The following is a 13,920-nucleotide window of genomic DNA, read 5'->3' on the forward strand; positions in this document are numbered from 1 at the left end:
TTGTCAGGACAATTGCATTCTACAACACCCAAGGCCAGTTTACTGTTAGGCTGCATCAAGGTCTCAAATCAATCCCCTCTATTGTGAACGAGCAGCTCTCACATTGCTTTACAGTGGGACACACACACACACACACAGTCATGCTGCTCTTATCTTCAATAGAGCCCTCGAGGTCTCTCCTGCATTTATCTTAATGGAGTAAAAAGGCAGAGTTATTGGGGGCGTTGGGTGACGCATGCCTGGTTTTGCTCAGTGTTGGTAGCCTGTAACCGTTGGAGGTTGGCAGGTTGAATGTAAAGATGGCAAGGGCATCCTTGTATTGGGGACTTATTTTCGGAGGAATGTAACTGTTTTCTGGGTGATTTGTGAGGTTTTATTTGCGCTTCCCATGACTGTGTTTTTGTATTTTAATGTGTGTGTAAAATAAAATGAATGGCCAAAGCTTGCAGGGAACCTTGTGTAGGCATACCAGCCCTGCCTCATCTGCTAACTACTCATAACCAGTTCACCATGTGTATCCAGCTAGCTAGGAAGGACACTTCTTGTGGGTCTGAGTCACTTGAAATGTACCAGCTTTGCATCCAATGTCATATTTAAATGACTTATATTAAGAAGCAGAATGGAAAGCAGCATCGTTCTTGTTTGGAACAATCGGTTGACTGCATTTAACCTTACAGAACAGCAAGCAAACTTATAGTGAATCTGACAGCGAGGAGGAGGAACTGTGCTGCTTGAGTGACAGGGGAGGCGCCAGGCCCCCAGTGTCCGGTCTGGAGCGTGAAGTCATTAGCTCTGCTGGTCGGCTACTGCGTAGCAAACTAGCGGTGCCAAAGCCCTGGTCTGCCCTAGAAAGCCTATGTCAATTACGATCGCCAGAACGGCCAAACCCAAAAAATGTAGGCGCCTGTTTTGAGCTCTACAAGTAGTTTTTTTTATTTTGATCAAGTCCAACTACAAATTATTTTAAAGTTCGCTACAAATCGAGATATTTAATTAAATAGTGATCCATTCCGACTACAACATTTGTCGTCACACAGGACCACGTGCTGACACAGACCAATAACGGGCCGGCAGGCTACGAGGAGGCTCGCGCCCTCATGCACGTGTCTCTCATGCAGGATGAAAACGACTACATCGACCATGATCCTTTGCTAGTTACGGCCACTTTCACTATTTTTCTCATGTATTATTTTGTTGTGCTATTCAGCCCCATTCAGCAATAAGGCACACTTCAAATACTTCCCGCTTCATGCGCCATCGGGAGTTTTCCATGGGAATACGTGGATGAAGTCACCATCTACTGGTTTTAATGTCTATGGGAGGCACTTGGTGTGTGTGGGAAGCAGCCGCAAGAGGAGGAGAACTGAGTAAACTATAACAAATGTTGCAAGTGGCTGAGATGCGTTTCAGAATATTGCATGCGATATAAATCTCTTTTAATGTGGATATTGCACATGTCACTATTGCGATTTCGATATGAATTTGATTAATTGTGCAGCGCTTTATATGCAGTGCATTCGGAAAGTTTTCAGACCCCTTGACTTTTTCCACATTTTCTTACTTTACAGCCTTATTCTAAAATTGGTTAAATAAAACAATTTCCTCATCAATCTAAATACCCCATAATGACAAAGTGAAAAGAGGTTTTAGAAAATTTAGAAAATGTATTAAAAATAAAACAGATACCTTATTTACATAAGTATTCAGACCCTTTGCTGTGAGACTCAATTGAGCTCAGGTGCTACTACACGCACACAGTCAAGAAAACTGACATGATCTCCTGGGAAAAAATATAAAGGTTCCATTCATGTTATTTCCATACCATCGGTTCACAATGTCTTCTTTTATGAGAGGCCAGAGTTGGAAATGGCCAGTTAAAGGAGATGTGGTTTGGAGGCTACTCCGAGTGATGTTGCCCATAAGGTATGAACTGTTGATGACCCTTGAGAGACAGAGGCCCAGTGAGTGGGTTGCAGAAAACGGCTGTAATTAAAACTCTCTGTTTCAACATTCACAACAGGCCATTACAGGCTGAGTTGAAAGTGCTCGAATGGCACTGAGTTGGTTTGTTTTAGGGCTGGGAATTGCCAGGGATCTCACAATATGATATTATCGCGATATGTTGGTGCCGGTACGATATGTATTGCGATTCTCACTATTCTATACAGTGAGCTCCAAAAGTATTGGGACAGTAACACATTTTTTTGTTTTGGCTTTGTACTCCAGCACTTCTATTCTTATTTACAATAAGTGACTCCAAAATGACACAATGCATTATTTACCATTAATTTCTATTAGGCACAAAATAATCTGAAACACAACCAAAACAAACAGCAAATGCATCCAACAAATGTGTAGTCACAAGCTTGATGTAGTCATTGCATGCTATGGATGTGGGACCAAATACTTAACTTTTGACTACTTTAGCACACAGAAGTCAATGTGTCCCAATACTTTTGGTCACCTAAAATAGGGGGACTATCTACAGAAAATGCTGTAATTCTCTAAATGCTTCAACCGATATTGTGAAGATACCCTCAAATTAAAGCTGACAGTCTGCACTTTAACCTAATTTCCAATCCAAAGTGCTACAGAGCCAAAACAATTGCAATTTGATACTGTGACTTTATTGCAATTTGATGTTCCAAATATATTGCTCCTGCAGAGGGATGCGAGAGCCATGAGAAAACAAGTTTTGATCAGTCATGGAATTAAAGGTGCTTAAAACAAATTGGCTCCCTATTTAAAAAGATGGAGAACAAGCTATGAAGGAAAAATACTGGAGTTTTGGTGCAGGTACAGCAAATTAGTGCAAAAATAATATTGTGATATTGTCAAAAATAATATCCCTATATGTAACTATCAATTTAAATTTTGCCCGTCACTAGTTTGTTTTTACCTGAAGGTAAACTGCTACTGCTTTCCCACCGCTGTAGGTAGTAGACCAGGCTATTTCACTGAATGGTGTAGGAGTTTGCCTGCTAACTTGGATAAACGCATAGGGCAGTCTACATGTAGGTTGACACAGGTTTTTCTGGTTTGTATTGAAAGCAAAGTGTTCATGTGTCTTTTTGAACTAGGAAATATGAAGTTGTTGTTGTTGCACACTCTTTAGGAAAGTAAGCTAGCAAAGTCTGTTCCTGCTTTGTGAAAAAGGTCTACACCGGTGCTTCATGGTCTGCAGATGCTTTCTGCTTCTCCTATGTTGTTAATCTGCAGTTTGTCACTAAGGCCCTTGTATGAGTTGTTGTGGAAATCGCCTGGATTGCCTCCTTTTAACCCGTGGGAATGATGCCACCGCAAGGTCTTCCACATTTTGTCCCTCTGTGCCTTTTATGAATACTATTATTGGATACTCTGAGGAGCTGGAGTGTGTGTGTTTGTGTGTTCTGTTTTTTATTTTTTATTTATTTTTTTTATTTTTTGGGGGGGATGGATCAGCTTAATATTGCAGATAGATTGTATCTTCTATCAATGTAATTGTCTGCATCACTTCCAATCCCCCATGTTTATTTTTATTTTTTATATATATATTCCCCTTTATTACTTTTCAACCCCACCATCCTTTCCCTACTTGGAGTAAATTAGTGAACAACAACGCCCAGGCCTCTACTTCCGGTCTATACTTACTATCTACACCTTATGGACAGAGTTAATTTTACAATAATTCTATATATATATATATATATATATATATATATATATATATATATATATATTTATTTATTTTTTTGCTCCTGAACTTCTTCTACTCTCAACCTCTCCGATCATTTTCATGATGTCCATCCGGTTTGCTTCTAAATGCCATATCTTTCTAACTGTGCTCTTTCCCAAAAGCTGTTTGTGTGTTCTGTTTATGATGGATGTATTTGGGGTTTGTCTTGTTGCTTTATCCCTTCCTCTAAAACCCCATTCGTTAAGCACTGTTTTAACCAATTGGCTGGGAGTATATTAAAATAGTCCTGCGTTTTTGTTTTGGCTTTGGCGGGACAGTCTCTGTCTTGTGATAGGTTTTATATTAAGGTGTGGTCTATGCCAGGTTAGGTAGGCTATCTGGGAAGCTGGGGAAAAGAGGGAGTGAGTTTTGGTTTTGGCAATGAGATTGCTATGCATTTTGGGGAAATTCCCTCTCAAGTTGCTCTTGAGGGGCTGTTGGATTCAGAACAGAGGTTGTGGTTTGTACGTGCTGAGTCCAACAGGGCTGGGCGATATATCAAATTAATTTGAAAGTATGTTTTAGTGTGATGTTCCAAATGCCTGTATCGCAATAATTAACGTTATTCCCCCCCCACCCCCCGTTTTTATGAGCGTTCTGTCTTTTTGGGCTTGTCTCCTTATGTGCCGTGTGCACTGTGCACCTTCCCACTGGCACACAGACACCAAGCCCCTCCCCCTGCCACTCACCACAACAAAATACAAAAGATAACTTCTTCCTCACTGACAACAAGCAGTTTAAACTCGCAATTTGCATTTTGAGGTTTAGTCCAACAGAATCGGGTCATATGGACAGCGAAACGTTTAGAGACGTCTATTACAGTATAATAATGAGAAGTTAACCTTTCTAACGATACCCTTTTTATGTCTCCCCTCCCAAAATGTAGAATTGAGCAGACCCTACTAAAATAAGAGTATCAATGAACATGATGTATGCTCAGTTTCTGTCACGCGCTGCATTGTGCTACCACATACCGCTAGCAGCATTTTAGCCACAGACTGTTATGTGCTAGCTGTCTGGTCTGTGTTTTTATAAATGTGCAATGAGCATACAAATACAAATTTATATTAGGGTTGGGCGGTATCCAATGTTCATACCGTTTCTGTACCATACTGGGGTATATGGTATTACCGGATGTGCACACAAGGGGCACTATTTCAACAACCACCCACAAAACAATTTAGGCAACCGGGATCTTGATCCAGGAGGAGATTGAATGTCTCTGCTGTAACCAAGAAACTTGATTTTGACATCTAGCCACTTGGCTAGCAAGTTAGCGAACCAAATGCATAGCTGGAGCCCTGAGCTGGATATAATTTATTTGACACATCTTAGATTTCTTATAGTTATAAGCAGTGGCGTAGTGCACTGCCCCCGCGATGCGGGTGTTCCCCCAACCCAAAAAACAAAACAAAAGTTTAGAAAATCATACTGTCGGTATTTCGAAATATACCGCTTATACGGTATAAACGGTATATCACCCAATCCTAATTTATATAAGAAATTAGCAACTCGTTCTCATTCTTAGAAATAAGCATCTTATCCCGGTAGGCCACTTGATTTCAATATCTAAACAAAGTGAACATGTTGTTCAAACAGTTGGAGATGGACAGGAGAGTGTATTCTTAACATTTAAACTGTTCTACCATGTTAGCAAGCAAATAGATCCAAGTTTGCTAGACTTGAAATATAAAGTTTTAGCTGGCTACTCATTAGCACGTGGGCTTGTGATTTGTTTATGAGACCTGTGTGAATTTTCTATAATGCCTGCTACAAGAAGTTGGGCACTATTAGTGAATATTCTGGTTAAATTTCTACCAAAATGGCATTTTCATAGACTTGAAAGCCAGATCAGTGATTATTGCAAAAAAATGCAGGATAAACTATTTTGATGAAATTATGAAATGATTAGTGTGTCTTATGGTTGTGGAAGGCTTATATTTAGCCTAGGTATCATATTACAAGCCCTGAATTCATTAAATTATTCTGGACTGTTTGAAATGTGGTGTTTTGACCTTTAATTGTGCAACAAAGCTTATTTAGTGAACATTAAAATCTATATATCGCGACTCGCCCATAAGTTTGAAAGAATGGCATATTTTTTGCCATATCACTCAGCCCTAGTCCAACATCAATGGTGTTCTCTCTCACTTTGCAGACAGAGAGACATTGCCTCATCTTACACCTGCGGGATGTTGTCGGCTTGTCAGACACACGGAGAGAGAACAGCTTTCCCTGGAGCACGAGCCACGTGTTAAATCTGAATGACATTTAATCACAACAAGAGCTAAAGGTCTCCTGAATGGCCCCGAGGCTGTATAGTGTTAAATTAAACCTAGCTTAGCTCCTTGTCAACTCTGTTACTGCCCTCTCTTCTCTGAGAGTTCCCTGTCTGTGTAAACCTATTGACAGCATCAAATGAGGTCAGTCTTTGAGATTCAAATTTTGTCCTTTGGTTAGTGTGAGGAAGAAACGCCCCACGGATTTGCCTTTTCCTGATCAGAATTGATAATTGGAACTGTTTACCTTAGCTGAACAAACCATGCTCTGTGTGGTCCCTGAGTTGGCCCTCTGTCCTGTGTTGGAGGAGCACAGGGCCTGTATCCACCAAGCGTCTCAGAGTAGGAGTGCTGTTCTAGGATCTGTCCATATAACTCTTATTCATTATGAGCTAAAAGGCCAAACTGATCCTAGATCAGCATTCCTACTCTGAGACACTTTATGGATACGGGCCCTGGTGTGGAGTCAGGCTGCCATACTGGACTCATTTCTATGAATTGGTGAATGGATAGGCTACAAAACGTTTGCTTCTGGGGGTGCTCTTGAGACAAAAGGGTTCCCCTTAATGGACAGACATTCTCCTGAAACTAGGCTAACATACAGGAACTCAAGTCCTTTTGTTCACCCGACCTAGAGTACCTCACAATCAAATGGCGACCGTATTATCTCTCGAATTTTCCTCTGTTATAGCCACGGCAGTTTATATCCCCCATTAAAGCCGATACCACAACGTCCCTCAAAGAACTTCACTGGACTTTATGCAAACTGGAAACCACATCCTGAGGCTGCATTTATTGTAGCTGGGGATTTTAACAAAGCAAATTTGAGGACTAGGCTGCCGAAGTTCTATCAACATATCGATTGTAGTACCCGCGCTGCTAAAACACTAGACCACTGTTATTCAAACTTCTGCGATGCTTACAAGGCCCACCCCCGCCCTCAATTCGGCAAATCTGACCACTACTCCATTTTGCTTCTCCCTTCCTATAGGCAGAAACTGAAACAGGAAGTACCCGTGCTAAGGACTACAACACTGGTCTGACCAAGCGGAATCCACGCTTTAGGATTGTTTTGATCACTCGGACTGGGATATGTTCCAGGTAGCTTGCGAAAATAATTTTGACGAATACACCGATACCGTAACTAAGTATATCAGGAAGTGTATAGGAGATGTCGTACCCACTGTGACTATTAAAACCTACCCTAACCAGAAACCGTGGATAGATGGCAGCATTCGCGCGAAACTGAAAGCACGAACCACCGCATTTAACCATGGTAAGGTGACTAGGAATATGGCAGAATACAAACAGTGTAGTTATTCACTCCGCAAGGCAATCAAACAAGCAAAACGTCAGTATAGAGACAAAGTGGAGTTGCAATTCATGTGGCAGGGTCTACAGACAATCACGGGCTACAAAAGGAAAACCAGCCACATCGCCGATACCGACGTCTTGCTTCCAGACAAGCTAAACACCTTCTTCGCCCGCTTTGAGGATGACACAGTGCCAACGACGCGGCCCGCTACCAAGGACTGTGGGCTCTCTTTCTCCTTCTCCGTGGCCGACGTGAGTAAAACATTTAAACGTGTTATCCCTCGCAAGGCTGCCGGCCCAGACGGCATCCCTAGCCGCGTGCTCAGAGCATGCGCAAACCAGCTGGCTGGTGTGTTTACGGACATATTCAATCTCTCCCTATCCCAGTCTGCTGTCCCCACATGCTTCAAGATGGCCACCATTGTTCTTGTACCCAAGAAAGCAAAGGTAACTGAACTAAAAGACTATCGCCCGTAGCACTCACCTCTGTCATCATGAAGTGCTTTGAGAGACTAGTCAAGGATCATATCACCTCTACCTTACCTGCCACCCTTGACCCACTCAGCGATCACTGCCTCATTGCCTGCGTCCGTAATGGGTCCGCGGTCAAACGACCACCCCTCATCACTGTCAAACGCTCCCTAAAACACTTCAGTGAGCAGGCCTTTCTAATTGACCTGGCCCGGGTGTCCTGGATGGATATTGACCTCATTCCGTCAGTAGAGGATGCCTGGATGTTCTTCAAAAGTGCTTTCCTCTCCATCTTAAATAAGCATGCCCCATTCAAAAAATTCAGAACTAAGAACAGATTTAGCCCCTGATTCACCCCAGACTTGACTGCCCTCTCTTTCGTATCGTCTGAGATCCCCAGAGATTGGAAAGCTGCCGCGGTCATCCCCCTCTTCAAAGGGGGTGACACTCTAGATCCAAACTGTTACAGACCTATATCCATCCTGCCCTGCCTTTTGAAAGTATTTGAAAGCCAAGTTAACAAACAGATCACTGACCATTTCGAATCCCACCGTACCTTCTCCGCTATGCAATCCGGTTTCCGAGCTGGTCATGGGTGCACCTCATCCAGAAGGAGATGTCCATACAGGTGCATCAAAGCTGGGACCGAGAGACTCAAAAACAGCTTCTATCTCAAGGCCATCAGACTGTTAAATAGCCATCACTAGTCTATTAGAGGCTGCTGCCTATAGACATAGACTAGAAATCACTTGCCACTTTAAGAAATGGAACACTAGCCACTTTGATAATGTTTACATATCTTGTATTACTCATCTCATATGTGTATATACTGTATTCTATACTATTCTACTGTATCTTAGTCCATGCCGCTCTGACATCGCTCGTCCATATATGTACAGTGGGGAGAACAAGTATTTGATACACTGCCAATTTTGCAGGTTTTCCTACTTACAAAGCATGTAGAGGTCTGTAATTTTTATCATAGGTACACTTCAACTGTGAGAGACTGAATTAAAAAAAAAAATCCAGAAAATCACATTGTATGATTTTTAAGTAATTAATTTGCATTTTATTGCATGACATAAGTATTTGATCACCTACCAACCAGTAAGAATTCCGGGTCTCACAGACCTGTTAGTTTTTCTTTAAGAAGCCCTCCTGTTCTCCACTCATTACCTGTATTAACTGCACCTGTTTGAACTCGTTACCTGTATAAAAGACACCTGTCCACACACTCAATCAAACAGACTCCAACCTCTCCACAATGGCCAAGACCAGAGAGCTGTGTAAGGACATCAGGGATAAAATTGTAGACCTGCACAAGGCTGGGATGGGCTACAGGACAATAGGCAAGCAGCGTGGTGAGAAGGCAACAACTGTTGGCACAATTATTAGAAAATGGAAGAAATTCAAGATGACGGTCAATCACCCTCGGTCTGGGGCTCCATGCAAGATCTCACCTCATGGGGCATCAATGATCATGAGGAAGGTGAGGAATCAGCCCAGAACTACACGGCAGGACCTGGTCAATGACCTGAAGAGAGCTGGGACCACAGTCTCAAAGAAAACCATTAGTAACACACTACGCCGTCATGGATTAAAATCCTGCAGCGCACACAAGGTCCCCCTGCTCAAGCCAGCGCATGTCCAGGCCCGTCTGAAGTTTGCCAATGATCATCTGGATGATCCAGAGGAGGAATGGGAGAAGGTCATGTGGTCTGATGAGACAAAAATAAAGCTTTTTGGTCTAAACTCCACTCGCCGTGTTTGGAGGAAGAAGAAGGATGAGTACAACCCCAAGAACACCATCCCAACCGTGAAGCATGGAGGTGGAAACATCATTCTTTGGGGATGCTTTTCTGCAAAGGGGACAGGACGACTGCACCGTATTGAGGGGAGGATGGATGGGGCCATGTATCGCGAGATCTTGGCCAACAACCTCCTTCCCTCAGTAAGAGCATTGAAGATGGGTCGTGGCTGGGTCTTCCAGCATGACAACGACCCGAAACACACAGCCAGGGCAACTAAGGAGTGGCTCCGTAAGAAGCATCTCAAGGTCCTGGAGTGGCCTAGCCAGTCTCCAGACCTGAACCCAATAGAAAATCTTTGGAGGGAGCTGAAAGTCCGTATTGCCCAGCGACAGCCCCGAAACCTGAAGGATCTGGAGAAGGTCTGTATGGAGGAGTGGGCCAAAATCCCTGCTGCAGTGTGTGCAAACCTGGTCAAGACCTACAGGAAACGTATGATCTCTGTAATTGCAAACAAAGGTTTCTGTACCAAATATTAAGTTCTGCTTTTCTGATGTATCAAATACTTATGTCATGCAATAAAATGCAAATTAATTACTTAAAATCATACAATGTGATTTTCTGGATTTTTGTTTTAGATTCCGTCTCTCACAATTGAAGTGTACCTATGATAAAAATTACAGACCTCTACATGCTTTGTAAGTAGGAAAACCTGCAAAATCGGCAGTGTATCAAATACTTGTTCTCCCCACTGTATATATTCTTAATTAATTCCTTACTTAGATTTGTGTGTATTGGGTATATGTTGTGAAATTGTTAGATATTACTTGTTAGATATTACTGCACTGTCGGAGCTAGAAGCACAAGCATTTCGCTACACCCGCAATAACATCTGCTAAACACTTGTATGTGACCAATAAAATGTGATTTGATTTGATGTCATTGGACAGAAATGACACACCTCTCCACACCCATGAGCAAAAGCATAGCCTAAGTATTGTTTGTCTAAAACCTAAGGATTTCTGTGATTTTATGAAATAAGAAATTGATAGTATTATAGGATTATATCACATGTAAATGAACCATACAGCCAACATTCAAGGCAACATTTGATTTTAACCAATTAACTAAACTAGCAACGTAACTTCCATAGTGTATCTTTAAGTTTTCTTGTGTACAACTTTTTGTCTATATCTTATCTTGCCCTTATTATCCCCAGGCTCTGCCCATGCAGCTGCTGTGTTGACTGGCATTGGAATGGATGCAATTATAGCCCAGGGTTGACCATTGGCCAATCTTGGTCATGTAGGCAGGAGTAGGAGAGGAGTCAATGCTGGGCTGGACGAAAATAAAGCAATTGTACATGAGAGGGCGTGATAAATGACTTTGTTTTAGCACGGCTGTGCTGTGGTCATAGGTACAAGGCGGCACAAAGTACCGTAGATCAGCACAGCCGTGCTAAAAAAGTTGTTTTGCACAACCTCGAGTGTACAATAGCTTTTCTACATTTACATTTACATCATTTAGCAGACGCTCTTATCCAGAGCGACTTACAAATTGGTGCATTCAACTTATGGTAGCAAGTGGGACAACCACTTTTTTTCTTTTTTTTCTATGGGGGGGGGGTAGAAGGATTACTTTATACTATTCCAGGTATTCTTTAAAGAGGTAGGGTTTCAAGTGTCTCCGGAAGGTGGTCAGTGACTCCGCTGTCGTGGGGGAGCTTGTTCCACCATTGGGGTGCCAGAGCAGCAAATAGCTTTGACTGGGCTGAGCGGGAACTGTGCTTCTGTAGAGGTAGGGGAGCTAGCAGGCCAGAGGTGGATGAACGTAGTGCCCTCGTTTGTGTTTAGGGTCTGATCAGAGCCTGAAGGTAAGGAGGTGCCGTTCCCCTCACAGCTCCGTAGGCAAGCACCATGGTCTTGTAGTAGATGCGAGCCTCAACTGGAAGCCAGTGGAGTGTGCGGAGGAGCGGGGTGACATGAGAGAACATGGGAAGGTCGAACACCAGACGGGCTGCGGCGTTCTGGATAAATTGTAGGGGTTTAATGGCACAGGCAGGGAGCCCAGCCAACAGCGAGTTGTAGTAATCCAGTAAATTCTACAATGCCCCCCCCCCCAAAAAAAACAAAAAAAATAAAAAATAGAATATATATATACACACACACACACACACACACACACACACAGTGAGGGAAAACGTTTTTGATCCCCTGCTGATTTTGTACGTTTGCCAACTGACAAAGAAATGATCAGTCTATAATTTTAATGGTAGGTTTATTTGAACAGTGAGAGACAGAATAACAACAAAACAATCCAGAAAAACGCATGTCAAAAATGTTATAAATTGATTTGCATTTTAATGAGGGGAAATAAGTATTTGACCCCCTCTCAATCAGAAAGATTTCTGGCTCCCAGGTGTCTTTTATACAGGTAACGAGCTGAGATTAGGAGCACACTCTTCAAGGGAGTGCTCCTAATCTCAGTTTGTTACCTGTATAAAAGACACCTGTCCACAGAAGCAATCAATCAATCAGATTCCAAACTCTCCACCATGGCCAAGACCAAAGAGCTCTCCAAGGATGTCAGGGACAAGATTGTATACCTACACAAGGCTGGAATGGGCTATAAGACCATCGCCAAGAAGCTTGGTGAGAAGGTGACAACAGTTGGTGCGATTATTCGCAAATGGAAGAAACACAAAATAACTGTCAATCTCCCTCGGCCTGGGGCTCCATGCAAGATCTCACCTCATGGAGTTGCAATGATCATGAGAACGGTGAGGAATCAGCCCAGAACTACACGGGAGGATCTTGTCAATGATCTCAAGGCAGCTGGGACCATAGTCACCAAGAAAACAATTGGTAACACACTACGCCGTGAAGGACTGAAATCCTGCAGCACCCGCAAGGTCCCCCTGCTCAAGAAAGCACATATACAGGGCCAGCTGAAGTTTGCCAATGAACATCTGAATGATTCAGAGGAGAACTGGGTGAAAGTGTTGTGGTCAGATGAGATCAAAATCAAGCTCTTTGGCATCAACTCAACTCGCCGTGTTTGGAGGAGGAGGAATGCTGCCTATGACCCCAAGAACACCATCCCCACTGTCAAACATGGAGGTGGAAACATTATGCTTTGGGGGTGTTTTTCTGCTAAGGGGACAGGACAACTTCACCGCATCAAAGGGACGATGGACGGGGCCATGTACCGTCAAATCTTGGGTGAGAACCTCCTTCCCTCAGCCAGGGCATTGAAAATGGGTCGTGGATGGGTATTCCAGCATGACAATGACCCAAAACACACGGCCAAGGCAACAAAGGAGTGGCTCAAGAAGAAGCACATTAAGGTCCTGGAGTGGCCTAGCCAGTCTCCAGACCTTAATCCCATAGAAAATCTGTGGAGGGAGCTGACGGTTGGAGTTGCCAAACGTCAGCCTCGAAACCTTAATGACTTGGAGAAGATCTGCAAAGAGGAGTGGAACAAAATCCCTCCTGAGATGTGTGCAAACCTGGTGGCCAACTACAAGAAATGTCTGACCTCTGTGATTGCCAACAAGGGTTTTGCCACCAAGTACTAAGTCATGTTTTGCAGAGGGGTCAAATACTTATTTCCCTCATTAAAATGCAAATCAGTTCATAACATTTTTGACATGCGTTTTTCTGGTTTTTGTTGTTGTTATTCTGTCTCCCACTGTTCAAATAAACCTACCATTAAAATTATAGACTGATCATGTCTTTGTCAGTGGGCAAACGTACAAAATCAGCAGGGCATCAAATACTTTTTTCCCTCACTGTATATATATATATATATAACACACACACACAGTGGCTTGCGAAAGTATTCACCCCCTTGGCATTTTTCCTATTTTTTTGCCTTACAACCTGGAATTAAAATTTATTTGGGGGGGGGGGGGGGTTTGTATCATTTGATTTACACAACATGCCTACCACTTTGAAGATGCAAAATATTTTTTCTTGTGAAACAAACAAGAAATAAGACACAAAAAAAATTGAACTGTACACCAGCGTGCATAACTATTCACCCCCCCAAAGTCAATACTTTGTAGAGCCACCTTTTGCAGCAATTACAGCTGCAAGTCTCTTGGGGTATGTCTCTATAAGCTTGGCACATCTAGCCACTGGGATTTTTTTCCCATTCTTCAGGGCAAAACTGCTCCAGCTCCTTCAATTTGGATGGGTTCCTCTGGTGGACAGCAATCTTTAAGTCATACCACAAATTTTCAATTGGATTGAGGTCTGGGCTTTGACTAGGCCATTCCAAGACATTTAAATATTTCCCCTTAAACCACTCGAGTGTTGCTTTAGCAGTATCCTTAGGGTCATTCTCCTGCTGGAAGGTGAACCTCCGTCCCAGTCTAAAATCTCTGGAAGAC

General features: G+C 42.8%; 1 protein-coding gene across 4 annotated transcripts in view; it reads left to right on the forward strand.

Moving 5' to 3' along the window:
• crtc3 (CREB regulated transcription coactivator 3) overlaps nucleotides 1–13,920 on the forward strand; it is an 84,828-nt gene that overhangs the window by 2,242 nt on the left and 68,666 nt on the right. The window lies entirely within an intron of this gene.

The sequence above is a fragment of the Coregonus lavaretus genome (assembly GCF_964263955.1).
Source record: "Coregonus lavaretus genome assembly, chromosome: 37".
In the NCBI taxonomy this organism is placed as follows: domain Eukaryota; kingdom Metazoa; phylum Chordata; class Actinopteri; order Salmoniformes; family Salmonidae; genus Coregonus; species Coregonus lavaretus.